Source organism: Canis aureus, chromosome 9 (assembly GCF_053574225.1).
Source record: "Canis aureus isolate CA01 chromosome 9, VMU_Caureus_v.1.0, whole genome shotgun sequence".
Taxonomy (NCBI): Eukaryota; Metazoa; Chordata; class Mammalia; order Carnivora; family Canidae; genus Canis; species Canis aureus.
The window spans coordinates 16458144-16474975 of NC_135619.1; the positions used below are offsets into that span (position 1 = coordinate 16458144).

General features: G+C 41.8%; 1 protein-coding gene across 3 annotated transcripts in view; it reads right to left on the reverse strand.

Annotated features, from left to right (window-relative positions):
• Positions 1-1673: 1673 nt before the first annotated feature.
• SPTSSA (serine palmitoyltransferase small subunit A) overlaps positions 1674-16832 on the reverse strand; it is a 162715-nt gene continuing 147556 nt past the window's right edge. For 2 of the 3 annotated variants that reach the window (XR_013386007.1, XR_013386002.1), the window contains one exon: positions 1674-1898. The gene's annotated coding sequence lies outside the window, so the exon portion shown is untranslated. Of the gene's footprint in view, positions 1899-6580; positions 7500-16832 lie in introns of those variants that run through there. The other variant, XR_013386011.1, reaches the window with a different exon arrangement.

Here is a 16832-nt window from a genome sequence, read left to right on the forward strand (position 1 = left end):
CAATCCCAGAAATTGTCATTTACAAATCATGGAGAGAAGGTAGGAGCTGTCTCATACCTACTGATTCTCCCTTTATCCTAAATATTTCCTACTTTAATTTTTCCTTTAAGGCAGAGAACTTTTGAAGACACGAGGGCAGGCACATAAAATGAGCGCTTAGCAGGCAGACGTGTCCCTGGGAATCTAATTCTGTCTCTGCAATCCAGCTGCCTCTCACCTCCTAGTACATCTTCTTGTCTATGTTAAGATTATTCTACATCAAATTGCTTAAATTTTCTCCTTAACCAGCCCTGTAGATTTCCAACTGCTTTCAAACTATTTATTAAAGGGGCTTGACCTTTTCCTTTGAACATTTTCATAGCATTTAAATAAATCAGAATTTTTCTTTTTTAAAAAAAAAAGGGGGTACAATGTTCACCCAGTGAGGTACATAAAATGTCAGTTCCCACTTGTCAGAGATTCATGAGATGGGTTTAGGTGCAATTGGTATATATTGTGATTCTTTTAACAGGCAACTTATACAATGGTGATAATCCTTTCAAAACTGAAACTTACGACATAAAGAGAAACTTCATCATGTGTAACAGTCACCTGTCTAAAGAAGAAAAGCACTTTGCTTCCAGATATGCCAGCAGAAGCAATATTACCATTTCAATGCACGCATTTTTCTGTTTTGGACATTATCTAAATGTTTCCTCTGAGTTCCTATGGATTCCTGGTTGCCCCTTGTCATAACAGAATGGTGATGGTGATCTAGTTTGGATCTGTCCTTATTCTTACACACATGCATGCACGCGCGTGCATACACACACACACACATATAATGCTTATATTGCTCATGGAAATTGAGATATTTTCTTGCTAGAGGTTTGCTATCAATAGGATCTTGGGCACAGACAATTTTTCAATGGTTTAGGTTATTCCCACAAGTATAAACTTGCCTAAATGCTTACTGTGTGGTATATCCAACCCCAGGAATCACCAATTACTACATGGCTGCCAGATTGAACAGCTTCTTCTCAGTCCTCGCCTTTATCTACCTTCACAAGCACACAACATAGCTGACAACTACCTCTTTTTGGAAGACTCCTTGATTCTTAGCTTGGGCAACACTATTCAGAGAATCCTAATCCTACACGGGGCAGAAGCCAAGGGAATATGGATGGCACTGGGTTTGGAGGCTCTTAAACCTGCAAACTGTTCATATGGGAACAAAAGACATGTATCTTGGGGTACCTGGGTAGCTCAGTGGTTGAGCATCTGCCTTTGGCTCAGGTCATGATCCCAGGGTCCTGGGACCGAGTCCCATATCAGGCTCCATAAGGGGAGCCTTCTTCTCCCTCTGCCTACATCTCTGCCTCTCTCTGTGTGTCTTTCATGAATAGATAAAATCTTAAAAAAAAAAAAAAAAAAGGACATGTATCTTTTTTGTGCAGATTCCATCACTGAGCCTGGGCCAATAAGCAGGTTGTTACGGAGACATGAACTTCCCCTGAGAAGAGGGACTCAGAAGGAGAGAGAAGAGTTAATAGTCCCATCCTCAGCCATGAAAGCAGAAGGAAGGAATCAGGGAAATGCCAGTTAAGGTCTCGGCAAGGGAGTCAGGAACACAGGGAATCAAAACCATATGAATTTTTTAAGATTCTCTAAATCTTACAAGTTTGAGGATTTTATTATTTCCATTATATTAGACAGCAGTGATTAGGGGTAAAATTTATTTCAGAAATAAACAGACAAGTAAATAAGAAAATCCGGTTGCTTGTCTTCAGGGATCCAGAGGCATTAGAAGGAGCTGGGAACACCACCTCCCCAGGGGGACAGAGCCACAGTGGGAGTCAGAACTGGTAACGTCAGCACCCAGGAGGAGGAGAAGCAGGTCGTGTGCCTAAGACCTGTGGCTGAAGACAGAGGAGAGAATGACAGAGCTGTCTGGTCAGAAGAGACGGGGTAGGGTGAGGGGCATGGGGTCTCAGCCTCCTTTGCCAGTCAGTTCCTTTTCCTTTACTTCCACCCTGAAATGCTGAAGATTCTTACATCTAAATTCCCAGTCATGCCCTCTCTCCTGACTCCAGACCCACATCCCCAGTGATACTCTACACACAAGCGCCTGGAGCTCAGCCTATGCGAAATGAACCCATCATCCTCCCATCTCCATCCCATATGTGTTCCTTTTCCAGTATTCCTGATCCCAGTGGAAGATGATGCCAAGCTCCCGAGCACCAAGGCCAGATACACTCCTCGGGGGGATTTATTTCCATACTGAATTGTGTACAGCTCTTGTGCCTTTGTTTACACTGATGGTGGGAATAGCTGAACTTACTGATTTAAGCTAATGTCATTATCTCTGGCTTAAAGATCTTCTTAACCCTCCATTTCTATCGCCTAGGATCACTTCCCAAAATAAAAGCCCTTGTCTCAGGCTCTGCATTCTGGGGAAACCCAGGCTAGGGGTTTTACCCCTCCCTGTCCTCTGGTCTGAAAGGCTGCAAAGCTACATCTCCCCCCTCCTTCATGCTTGTGTACTACCAGGTTCTACCAAACATCACGTAGACTTTAAAGGCCTAACTGAGCCATGTCTGTAGCCATAACAGTAGGAGACAGGCCAGTGTGGCTGCCAAAGCTCTGTTCTGTGGCAGCTGTGACTGAAGTTCCAGTCTCCAGTCCCTAGATCATAGGCGCCAAGCCATGGGCAGGGGCTCCAGTGGGGTCTCCACAGGACACACCAATTGGGCTGTGCTGCTCCTGGCTGGTTTCTTCTAACCTTGGTTCTCCAGTTTTCCTGGAAATTCCGGAGGCTATTAACACTCTGTAACAAGTTTCTTTCTACTAAAATTAGCTTCTGTGGTTCTGTTTCCTGAGATCAAGATTCCTGATTCGGAGCACCTAGGTGGCTCAGTCGGTTAAGCATCTGCCTTCAGCTCAGGTAATGATCCCAGGGTCCTGGGATCGAGCCCCCCATGTTGGGCTCCCTGTTCAGCAGGGAGTCTGCTTCTCTCTTTTCTTCTGCGTGCTTGTGCTTTCCCTCTCTCTCTCTCTCTCTCTCAAATAAATACATAAATCTTTATTGTAAAAAAAAAAGGAATCCTGGTTCAATATAGTAATTTACAGTCTTACTTAATAGTAGAGACTTGTTTTGTTTTGTTTTTTTAAGATTTATTTATTCATTCATGAGAGACACAGAAAGAGAGAGAGAGAGAGAGAGAGAGGCAGAGACACAGGCAGAGGGAGAAGCAGGCTCCATTCAGGGAGCCCGATGCAGACTCGATCCCAGGACCCCAGGATCACGCCCTGGGCCAAAGGCAGGTGCCAAACCACTGAGCCACCCAGGGATCCCCCTTGTTTTTGTTTTTTATATAAAAGAGAAGATATCACTTTATACTTATTGAGCAGAAATATCATGTATTGAGAGAAATTTTTACTTTCAGGAGGTTTTGTTTATAGCCTTTGTATTTCTATCTATGAGAATTCATTTAGATAGCATGAATCAATGTCTTGGTATCAAACATGAAAGCAACAGTTTTATAAACCTGGGCTTAGAATGTCCTATTAATACTTAGTGCATTTTCATAATAGCTATGTTTTTAGTGCCTATTATGTGTCAGGTACTGACATATTCTCTGCATCTGATATCTAATTAATACTCATAACTCAGAAACTGAAGTTCAAATCTCACAAATTGTAAATGATAGATTCAGTGTTTTAACCCAAATCTTTCTGCCCACAAGCCCATGCCCTCTCCCCTGTGCTATGTTCCTCCCTGACCAAAGGCCTTACTAAAATCTGGGCCACACGCTTCTGGTCAGGTTTCTGGCCTACAGTTCACCCACACTATCAGCCACGCTCCCCAGGGAAGTGCTGGGTTCAGGGAGGACACATGCTAAGTTCAAGCACCCTCCTCAGAGACAGGCGTGTGGTTTGCCTAGTTGAAGTAAATCAGTAAAATATTCCCCTCAACTCACAGCTGCTGTATTAGTAAGAATCTCTCTCCTGTTGAGAGTAGTGAAATAATCTAAAACAACAATACCTTAAACAAATTAGTTTACCTCTCTGACTTTCAAAAAGTAGAGAGGTTGGGTTAGTCCTGAGCTGACCTGGGGCTCCACACTCTCAGGGACCCAGGCTTCTCTGATGTAGCTTCTCCCATTTCCATGGTTACTTCATGACCCATAATGGCTGCTGCAATTAAGCTATCACATGTACACTCCTGCCAACGAGAAGAAGAAATGCACACAGTTCCTTTCCTTTAAGGACGTCTCCCATATGTTGCATTCACCACTTCCACTAATGTCCATTGGCCAGAACTTAGCTAATATGAGTCCCACGGCTGGAAGGAAAGCTGAAAAGTAATACAGGCTTTATTCTGTGCATCCATGTGCCAAGCCAAAAATCTGGGCTCCTTCCATTGTGAAAGAAGGGGAGGACAAGTATTGGGGACAGCTGCCAACTCTGCAACCAGAGTCTTTGACATAAATGGCCCTTCCAGGTTCCTGAAATAATCTTTGCATTTGTTTTCTGGCGTAAACGAGAAATGCCAGTTTGTCTTATGGGAAACTGAAGATTCCCACCAAATCTTAGACTCAGCAGGAATCATCAATGCATGGAGGCAAGCAGGGTGGTCGACTCAGTGACAGAAGCCAAATGCAGGGCAGAGGTGACAAACATCTCATAGTGTCTTAAAGCAATCATTTCATCTCCATGAAGGGATCTTGCCTGGTCTTTCTCTTTCCTTTCTCTCCAGTCTGTATGACAGAGCTGTGATCATCCTTCATGAGCCAGCTCATTCATCATCCATTCCATAAACACGAGGCATTTTCTAGGGACTTCCCTGGGGACATTCACCACCTCCTCGATGGGGACAAATGCCTGAAACAAATAATGGTGCATGCCCCTGTGCACTGAAGATTCCTACAGAGGCTAAGATTCAGCAGGAATCCTCTGTGCAAGTCCTGCAGAGAGTCATCCGAAAACAGACGATTTCCTGAACAAATTGTGACATCACGTGGTAAGTGCTATAGAGGAATAAAATTGTCCTGTGGGAATCTAGAGAACCTCTAGAAGATGTCAGGTGAGAGGTGGCATTTGAGGTGGTTCTTGATTAATTTCTGAAGTTCCCCTATATAGCCCCCCATTCCTAGCACAGTGCCAAAAACATGGTAATATTTACTGGACACAAAACTGAATTACCCTTGGACACTTGGGAGATAGATGACGAGAACTGAATGTATCCTATTGTTCTACAGAGAAGCAAATGGAGCAATCTTTCCAGTGATGTCCGGACAGGTGAACAATAAATTATACCCTCCTCCCACACACGTACCCAAATATTTCTTTATCCATTCTCTTGAAAGATTTTATAAAATCACCTATTATCGTGTTTGATCATCCTTATGGTAAGAATAGCCATGTAAAATGGACTTCCTAGAGCAGCCCGGGTGGCTCAGCGGCTTAGTGCCACCTTCAGCCCAGGGTGTGATCCTGGAGACCTGGAATCGAGTCCCACGTCAGGCTCCCTGCATGGAGCCTGCTTCTCCCTCTGCCTGTGTCTCTGCCTCTCTCTGTGTCTATCCTGAATAAATAAATTAAATATTTTTTAAAAATAATAAAATAAAATAAAATAAAATAAAATAAAATAAATAAAATGGACTTCTCTCCCTACCATAACTCTAATCACTCCTGATTTTAAAACCTATGAAAATACAAAAACAAGAAGTATTATAAAGATTCATTTGTGGGTAGCTGTAGGTACTTAACATGTGTTATTTTCTTTCAATTCCTTAATTAAGATCACAATCTGGTCAAAAAAAAATAACTTGGTGAGAAATGAATAATATTTCCCAGAAAAGATGTTAGCCCATTTTTCAGAATGGGGGAAGGGCAGGGTGTTTCTACTTTCATTTAAGTTCATTTTAGCTGCATTTACTCTAGATTTCTTATACTAGTGAGAAGTTATAAAAACTAGATATCTAACAGTATTAAAGAAATTACAGTAAATAATAAAATAATATGTACCTGTATAATATACTCAAAAGTTACAACAAATACTTTAATAAGTGATTATTGTAACTTGAATTTTCTAATATTTAGCAAAATGTTTTCTTTTATAAAAATAAGACAAGTAGGGGATCCCTGGGTGGCTCAGCAGTTTGGTGCCTGCCTTTGGCCAGAGGCACGATCCTGGAGTCCCGAGATCGAGTCCCACATCAGGCTCCTGGCATGGAGCCTGCTTCTCCCTCCTCCTGTGTCTCTGCCTCTCTCTCTCTCTCTCTCTCTCTCTCTGTCTATCATGAATAAATAAAAAAAATTTTAAAAAAGGAAAGAAATGCAGCCTACCCTTAAAAAAAATAAGACTGGTATAATTATCTAAAACTAAATTAGAAATTGCTTTAAAATCATAAAACCTTTCTTTTGTTTTACTATTTTGGGGGTTTATTTCCCTTTAATACAAAAACAATGCATACTCATTTTTATAGTGTTCAAGGAGATCAAAATAAAAATAAAGGGAACCCATGATAACATATATATCACACGTAATCATTGTTAACAAATTTATATATATAATTTTTCACATACATGTGGCCAAAAATGAAATAATTTCAAAAATACTGTTTTATAAACCTCCAAAAATTACTTACCTACTCCCTCCCCACCCCGAAAAGACACTGGCCTGTTGACATACTTAATGCCACAGTGCATTCTCAGAGCTTTGAGAAAGCTAGACAGAGGTGGTGAACTCCTGGACTCTTGTGACAGATCAAGGATTCATCCTGCAAACAATTCTGAGTATGGTTCTGCACGGAACATACTAGAAACAAAGGCTCAATCCTCCTGAGCCTCCATTTCTTTGCCACAACATGAGGATAATGATGCTTGTGTCTCACAAATGCTATACCAAATGAGGTCAGCTTTTTAATGAGCTTTGAGTTTTGGAAAAGTAGTATCACGGTATTTTATTATGTTGTTGCTCGCTCATTATTGGTATTATTGTTATTATATTACCTGGCTTTGAATCCTCAGCTCTCCTTTTCAGAATACCTCTGCTGATTAGCCCCGTGATGCTCTAATCACCCGTGGACTCAGTTGTTTATCAGTTCTAACTTTCTTGAATAAACACTCTTAGCTCTTTTCCATGAACTTTTTTTTTTCTTTCCCATGTGGACAGTGAGGTCCTTGAGGGCTGGGCCTGGGTTTTACAATTGTTTTGATATTTCCCACACATCCTTCCACTACCCTCCAGGCCGGTACCATGGTGACATTTGCGATGCCCAAGTCCACGGTGGCTCCTGCCCGTGGAGGAAACACTGTTGTTCCACACAAGCTTCTTTTTTTTGTGGAAGAATGGGAGGTGCAGGCCATGGGGACTCCTATGGGAAGTTGTCCAGGTGGGAATTGCCAATGCTGGGAAGTGAAATGTGCTGCCAGGAAAGGTGACTGAGGCCAGTAACCCCTTGCTGAAGGCCACCTGGCGTGATCTCATCAGGAACGGCCCCTGCAACACAGGGCTGAGAAAAAGCCAAAAATCAACAGCACACCATCCCACTCTATTCTATCCCATGTTCAGCAGCAGCAGGGCTGAGATGAGCATGGGAACCTTTCTCCCCCTGTTCACTTAAGCCTTGTTCTCTGTATCAAATACCAAGAAATCCATTTGTGGACACAACCAAGATAATCTAAAACACAAGTGCCAGTCTTCTAAGGACAGGTAGGATTTTTCTAAACGAAGATTTTTTTTCCTCCTCTAACTCTGTGTTTCTTTTTCTTCTGATTTTAATTCTTCAACAAAATCTTCCTCTTCTCACTCTCGATCAATTCCTTTTTCATGAAATGAACCGCAGTCACCTTTCACTAAGGCAAAACACACACGAACCGTGCCCAGCCTCACTCGGGAATTCACAGATATTTCGTGATTCTGGTCCCACAGGACCGACAGGCCTGACCCTCTGGCCCCTGTCTCCTCACTCACAACCATGCAGGACCAACCAGGGATCCAAGCTTGGAAAATAACAGGCGAGAAAACAGGTGTCTTCCTGAGAGCCCGGTGCTTCCCAGATGGGAGAAGCGATTAAGGAGAACAGGAAGTGTGTCGGCTCCTCGGCAAAGCCAGGGACAGATTGAGGATTGTGCTGTTCTGATGAAAGTGCCAAGGTCATGATTAAATGGTTTGGAAACTATTGTTCATAAAAAGGCACTTGTACAAACGTGAAACTCTCTTAACAGCTCTGTTTAAATTTATCTTAAAACAAAGGCTTGTCACTGAAGAATCAGAGTGCTTCCCCACCATCGTTTTAACCACACACAAACACCACGTAAGCCTCTCAGCTCTTATTCTGGATGCTTCTCGAGTGGCAGCCGTGTCCTCCCTGCCCTTGCTGTGCCCTGGGTCCCCAGAGACCCCATTTCAAAATGCACAAAAGCTTAAAAAAAAAAAAAAGCTTCCCCACCTTTGGAAATGAGTCGCTAATTCTCCACTATGGAATGTTTGGGCCAATGATAAAAACAAAATTGCTAAATTTATTTTCCTCGAGGGTTCTGTGAGGGTCCAACCCATTCTAGAACATTTTCGAGTCACCTTCGCACCTTTTCCTTCTCCTGACCCAGGGTGGATCCTTCAGCACACTGACCTCACCTCCTGCCATTGGCAGGAAAGCAGCCTGGACTCCCCGGGGCATGGCAGTGCCAGGGCAGGAAACGACACAGGGTGTTGCCTGTGTAAACCCTGGCCCGGTCCGGTTACTCCCACTCCCACTCCTACTCAAGTAGGTGGAATGTTAAAGAACCTGATCCCGAGCTTGGGTCTCACAGTGACCCCCACCCCCAACACCTGGGTCGTATGGAAAGCTTCCAGGTGCTGGAAGCAGAGGGAGACTAGGGTTCATGCTTTAGAATGATCAAAGAGACACCGAGGGCCCAAAGATGGCAAAGTGGTTCTAATGCCAAAATTTATGACTGCTTGTGTCATCTGACATTTATAGTCTCCACAGATGGGGAAGATTTACGTGTGCTCCCACTTAGAGGCTGGAATTGGTCTGGCTCTGAGGTCCCCAAGCCCAGCTATTCAACAGAATCACTAGGGTGCTTTCTTTGAAACATAAATTCCTAGGTCCTCACGATGACTGAATCAGAACTTCCAGGAGTGGGGCCTGGAAACTGAATTTGTCAAAGCTCCCTGGAGGTGCCTAATTGCAGAGCCAGGTTTAAAAACAGCTGCACAAGATGGCCTTCTGTGCACCCGTCCCCAGGCCTAGAGACCTGTATGGGTTACTGATTGTCCCTGGAATGCAAGGCCTGCCCGCATGCTCACACACACACACACACACACACACACACACACACACACACTAAAATGTACTCCCTTAGGAAGAAACAAGAAAAAATGATTATAAAAAAAAAACACACAAATTCATTCCTAGTACAGTAAAAATATTGCAGCCTTGTCCTCTGCCTCTGCCCAAGATGACTCTTTCCCAGCTCACAGGAAGAACTTGAGAGGAGAGAGAAAGGCAGTGAGATGCAAGGCTAATGCCTGAAGCCTGAAGCAGGTTCCATTCTACACAACTGTGTGTCACAGATGTGCACCCCCTTCACATGAGCCACTGTCTGCAGGCTCACTTCACTGCAGCCACTGTCTGCACCCCATGTCATGCTTGAGCTACCTAACTCCTACTAAGGCCAAAGCAAATAGCATTGCCCCCTCACCTGCAAGCCAGGAAGTGGGGGATCCACACACTGATTCCTATACACACATGCTATGCTGGGTACAAGGGGTTGACCTTGGGAGAACAGACTCTCCCAGTGGGGCCGCCTCTGACTCTAACCCAAACCCACATGGTTCTCCTGCCATGGCACCCTGACCTCAACCCCAATTTAGGAGGGCAGCCTCCATTTGTGCTTTAGACAGATCCATGCAATTTATTACCAATGGAAGAACAGTAATTATATCATCTTCAAACTGAACTAGGTCCCTTCTTGTAGCTAAAGTTCATTTCTTCCACCCTCCTCCAAGAATACCACAAAAAACAAATACTCTTAATACTAAAAGTACCAGAAGAGAGCTACAGACCATTCCTATTTCCTCCAGGAGCGGACTCTGACCCCACACACACATACTCAAGGTAAATGTATAAAAGATGTAGGACCAAAAATCACTTTTGCGCTTCATCCTTTGAAGAAGAAACAGAAGGTATGACAATAAAAACGTTTACGTTATCCAACTTGAACAATACAAATCGATAGCCATCTACAAGGCTGATTTCAACATTTAACCAACAAAAAACAGCAATAACAGTAATTGCCCAACCTTGGATATTTCTATTGTTTTGTTCTGTGATAGCAACTAGAAAAACAAATTGTTTAATAGGCACCTGGCTCATTATGCATTACAAATTAAATCTTCATTTATCTATATGCTCCAAACAGTACCTATCCATCGCCATCACTTAAAAACACATTGCCCTTCTTTCTAGCCTTGTTAATTTCCAGGTGTTAATTAAATTTAAATTCATAAAAGTATCTGTTTAGCATGCACGACAAGATCATCCTTCAATATCCATTACCCACTGTACATTCCGGTGTGTTTACCTACATCTCATCTATATGCCTCAGTTTCAAGGGACAGACCAGGGATTTAACCTGGAATTCAATCTCTCTCCTATTTCGATTCTACGCAAGTTGTCCCCTCTGCTTGGTGCCTTTGTAAGCAACTTTCTTTCAAATTATTGCTGAGAAGAATGACTTCCAGATAATAGCACTTAAATATGGAACAGCAGGATGATAAAGGAATTCTGGAGGAAAGCTATATTTCAGCCCCTTTTCACCAGGCCATTACACAAAAAGAGAAGACTTTCGATCTCTAGAGATCCACAGTCACTTATTTATTGCTATAAGAAGGCTGACAGACAGTCTGAAAGCCACGCAGATAATGAATGGCACTGCTCACCACCAGCACCTAACATAAAACATGCTACCATCCCACAGGGGTGTCCCAAAGGCCTGGGAGAGAATTCGAAGTAGCACCCAGCAGGAAATGATATTCACATTCTCTTTTCTCACTAATGCCAAGTCCTCACAGCAAGCAAATAGGGAAAAAGAGAGGAGAGTCCTAACGACAGGTCTGTGTTCTGCTCGGCGCTCTGCCTCTACACCAGAGCACCTCTGCTCTGGCCTGCCTTTCTCAGCTGGAGAGATATCCCTCCCCTAAGAATTTATACTAGGCCTTCCGATGTGTCCGTTCCAGGCCACATGAGGACATCCAGGCTTCCATGACTATTTCAAAAGAGAAGGGAGTATGACACCACAGGCCCAAACAATTACTCTCTGTATCACTGTGTAAGTGAAGGTTCCACAAAGATAAAAACAGGCTATAATTCCACCTCACCTTCTCTTAGCCCAAGGAAAGGGAAAATTAATACTTTGAGTCACAGTCCTACGGTGACAGAGGCATCCTCACCCCCTCTAGTCTTTCTTTCTTTTTTAAAGATTTTATAAAAAAAAAATAATAAAGATTTTATTTATTTATTCTTAGAGACAGAGAGAGAGAGGGAGAGAGAGAGAGAGAGAGAGAGAGAGAGGCAAAGACACAGGCAGAGGGAGAAGCAGGCTCCCTGCAAGGAGTCCAACATGGGACTCGATCTCAGGTCTCCAGGATCATGCTCTGGGCTGAAGGCAGGCGCTAAACCACTGAGCCACCCAGATGTCCCCCTTTGTATTAGTCTTTAATACAAAGCTGGAAAAACTTCTCTATAAAAAGCCACTTAGTAAATATTTTAGGTCTTCTAGGCCACATAAAATCTGTTTCCTCCTTCTCTTCCTCTTCCTCCTCTTCTTCTTTTTCTTCAACTTTAAAAATGCAAAATCCAGTTGCACCTGGGTGGTTCAGTGGTTGTGCGTCTACCTACAGTTCAGGTCATGATCCCTGGGAATGGAGTCCCACATTGGGCTCCCCCCAGGGAGCCTGCTTCTCCCTCTGCCTATGTTTCTGCCTCTCTCTCTCTCTGTGTGTCTCTCATGAGTAAGTAAACAAAATCTTTTTTAAAAATTCATAAAAGTAAAAATATAAAATCCATTCTTAGCTAGTAGGCCATACAAAAACAGGCCAAAGGCCATATTTCACTTATAAGCCATAGTTTAACAGCCCCTGTCTTATTATAAAATACAAAGTAAAAATTGTCTGACTTCTTCAATTCATGTCATATACAGATCTTTATTAAAGAAAAATATATCCATTTTTTTGGATAGGACATTGTCCTCTAAGTGTTCATCCATACATCCTGGATATCCCAAATCCCAAACCAAAAACTGCATTAAAATTAAATCTGTGACCATAAAGAATTCCCTTTCACCAGTAGAGATAAATACACAATATAAATTAACAGTTCTATTATAAGATGGTGGTCGGAGGATTCCAAATGCCCTTATTTTAATGTTTTTAGATTGCCTATGAATTCAAATCAATCTTGAAAAATTATTGTCTAAAAGTTAGCTGGGATCTCCCAAAAGTCCACAAGTCAGCATCACACATCAAATGTATAGTTTATAAATGGGAGAGGGAACCATAATGCCTTTATGGACAAAACTCTATTTAACATAACTACAGTCTCACAGAAGAAATGTGTGGCAAAGCAACAACTACCACCATCTTTCTTTCTTCTCCCTATCTTGCCTCATCTTGCGCACCCCCACCACTACTTCATCTTGCGCACCCTTCCACCTCTTTGAATTGACTGCCATCCCTGGTATTAGTTGGCATAGTGATCAGAGGACCAAACTGTCAGCTCCTAAGTTCAAAAAGCCTTGTTGCAGGTAAAACACTGATGAGGACTAGAAGTCAAATAGATCTAGCTAAGCCAGGTTTTTCCACTTTCTGCATCAGCCCCTCATTCCAAACTGGAAAGAAAATAAAACAAACAATAACCACCTTTGAGTTAAGGTAAGGAAAAAAAAGTTTAGAAAGGGAGATAAGAGGGCGTAGAAAGTTAAACATTAGCATTGGAAGGAGTGGGAATCTAAGTTAAAGTTTGAACATCCAGGATAGATGACTTGTGCTTTGATTCCTGTCCAGAATTATGAAAGGCAACCGTCTCATAGAGGTGCCCTCTCCAAAAGTGCATGAGGCAGGGGTAACAAAAATAGCCCTAGACACAACACAGATATTGGAATTAGCCAACAAGGACTTTAATACAACTACTACAAATATATTCAAAGATTTAAAGGTAAAGATAGACATAACAAGTGAAACAATGGGTGATCTTAGCAGATAAACAGAAACTATTGAATAAAACAATGAAAAGTCCAGAACTGGAAAAAATAATATTTGAAATGAAAAATTCACTGGATGAGTTTTTCAGCATATCAGTCACTGTAGAAGAAAACATCAGTGAGGGGCACCTGGGCACCTCAGTCAGTTAAGCATTTGCCTTCAGCTCAGGTTGTGATATCAGGGTCCTGGGATCAAGCCCCATGTTGGACTCCCTGCCCAGCATGGAATCTGCTTCTCCCTCTCCCTCTGTCTCTCGCCCCACTCATACTCAGTCACTCTCTCTCTCAAATAAATAAATAAAATCTTAAAAGAAAATATCAATGAACTTGAAAATGGGCAACGGAAACTAGAAATTGAAGCACAGAGAAAAAGAAAGCTAAAAAAAACCAACAGAGCCTCCATAGCCCATGGGTCAATACCAAATAGTCCAACATAATTGGTATTCAAGTCATAAAAAGAGAGGAAAGAGAATGAGACATCACAAGGAAATATATATGAGTAATATAATGAAAATATAATGACATAAAATTTTCCAAATTTGATTTAAAAAAAATACATAGCACCCCACAGATCCAACAAGCTTTACAAACTCCAAGCAAAATAAACACAAAGAAAACTACACCTATTCACATCATAGCAAGCTGCTGAAATCCAAAGAGAAAGAGAAAAATTTTAAAGCAGCTAGCAGAAAGAAGCTGTATTACATGTAAGAGAACAACACTGAAGATTACTATTGATGTCATCAGAAACTATGCAGTCCAGAAGACAATGGAACGGCATCTTTAACGTGCTCAAAAGAAAAAAATTAAACCATCAACCTAGAATTCTGTAGTCAGCAAAATATTCTTCCAAAATGAAGGAAAAATCAAGACATTTTCAAATTTGGGAGAACTGGTCCTTAGCAGACCTGCGAAGCATTTAGAAATGTTAAAAGGACATTTTTTCAGGATGTAACAACATAAGAATTCACTTATATGTAAACAAATGAAAAGTTCCATAAATAAAAAATATATGGGTAAGTATATAAGGAGCATTTTTTTTCTTGTTTCTTCATTTTCTTAAAGGATAATTAACTAGCCCATCAATAGATGAATGGATAAACAAAATGTGTTAAATACATACAACTGGATATTATTTAGCTTTAAAAGGAAATGAAGTTCTCATATGTACTACAACATGAATGCTAAGTAAGATAAGCCAGACACAAAATAACAAATATTATATGATTCCAATTATAAGATACTTAGAACAGACAAATTCATAGAGATAGAGAGTAGATTAGAGTTACCAGGGGCTGGGGGCACTTGGTGGCTCAGTTGGTTAAGTGGAGGACTCTTGGTTTCAGCTCAGGTCATGATCTCAGGGCCATGAGATCAAGCTCCAGGCTGACATTGGAGCCTGCTTCAGATTCTCTCTCTCCCTCTCCCTCTGTCCCTCTATCCCCACTCTCATGCTCGCTTGCTCTCTCTCTCTCACTAGAATAAATAAATAAGGGGCACCTGGGTGGCTTGGTTGGTTGAGCATCTGACTCTTGGTTTCAGCTTGGGTCATGATTTCAGAGTCATGAGATCAAACCCCATAGTGGGGCTCTATCCTCAGCCTGGAGTCTGCTGGAGATTCTCTCTCCCTCTCCTGGTGTCCCTACCCTGCTATAAATAAATAAATAAATAAATAAATAAATAAATAAATAAATAAATAAATAATAAATAATAAATCCATTTTAAAAACTAAAATAAATAAAATCTTAAAAAAGAAGAAGTTGGGGATCCCTGGGTGGCGCAGCGGTTTAGCGCCTGCCTTTGGCCCAGGGCGTGATCCTGGAGACCCGGGATCGAGTCCCACGTCGGGCTCCCGGTGCATGGAGCCTTCTTCTCCCTCTGCCTGTGTCTCTGCCTCTCTCTCTCTCTCTCTCTCTCTCTCTCTCTGTGACTATCATAAATAAATAAAAATTAAAAAAAAAAAAAAAGAAGCAGTTACCAAGAGCTGTAGGAAAGAAAGAATAAAGAGCTATTGTTTAATAATTAGAGTTTCTGTTTGGGGTGATGAAAAAGTTTTGGAAACATATTGGTAATAGTTGTACAACATTGTGAGTATAATTAATGTCAATTAAATGTACATAGACATAGTTAAAATGGCAAATTTTTTATGCATATCTTACCACAGTTGTTTAGTTAATAATGCAATACACCCAAATCATTAAATTATATACTTTATATGGGTGATTTTTATGTCATGTGCATTTATATCCCAAGAAACCTGTTTTTTAAAAAAAGACAATTGTATAATACCAAATAACAATGTATTGTGGTGTTTATGAGAGATGCAGAAATAAAATGTCATAAAACAATAACACAAGGATGGGAGTGAGGGAGGTAGAAGCTTACTATTGTGAGAGGTTTTTTTAAGATTTTATTTATTTATTCATGAGAGACTTACAGAGAAAGAGAGGCAGAGACACAGGCAGGAGAAGCAGGCTCCATGCAGGGAGCCCAATGTGGGACTCGATCCCGGGTCTCCAGGATCATGCCCTGGGCAGAAGGCAGGCGATAAACTGCTGAGCCACCCAGGCTGCCCTATTGTGAGACTCTTAACTTTTATGTAAGGTAGAATAATATAAGCTGGAGGTAGACTGTGAACGGTTAGGGCGGTATACTGTAATACATGGAGTAATCACTATGTACATACCTACCCACAGACATGTATAAAGCATAGCTAATAACCAAACAACAAAAAAGTAAACAAAAATACTGGGAAAATCTGTTTCCAAAGCAACCCACTTTCCTGGGAGTTAAACTTTGTTCTAGAAGGTACTTTTATCCTGAATCACCTCCTTCCATTGTTTAGGAAACATTACAATATTATCTGTTAAGGCAGAGTTTCCCAACCAGAGCTCATTGGTACGCCACAAATGGGTTATGGACATTCTGCAAAACATTGATTCCCTCAGCCTTGGAGATAGCAAAAGGGCATGTGGGATGACCAACCACATCAGAGGTCACTTCTAGCCTCAAATAGCCTCATCTGGCACTCCTCACAAAATGGCCCCAAAGCTGAGCAGAATCCAATGGCCACATTGTCCCTGCAGGCAGCCATCTCCATAGTCCTCACCGCCTGCTAACATGCACTTGTACAGCCAAAGGAGATGCCCACTCCTGGCCATCTACAGAGCGCACGTTCTCTGTAAAGCAGACCTCTCCCACAGTGAACAAGGGGATCTTGAAGCTACTAGGGAAAGAATTTCGTGCTCCCGGTGTCCAGGGAATGCAACATACAAGCATGCAGCCCAGAATGCAGCTGAGCAGTGAGGGTCAACTGTTGGGGCTGGGGGTTCCTCAGAGACATATTCTAGGCAGTCATTCTAAATATGTCTCTGTATACATGAGCTATTTCTCCCTATTTATGGGCTTATGTTCCATTTTAGTAGCATCCAACTTACCTGCAAGAGATTGTTCAAATCATGTATGCTGCTGACATGCAGAAATTCTACTGGATCAAAAATCTATCACCATCGTAAGAAAGTTTAACAACGCACTTGTCAATAAAAGTAAGGGAGGAACTGCCACACTTGTAAATATAATTT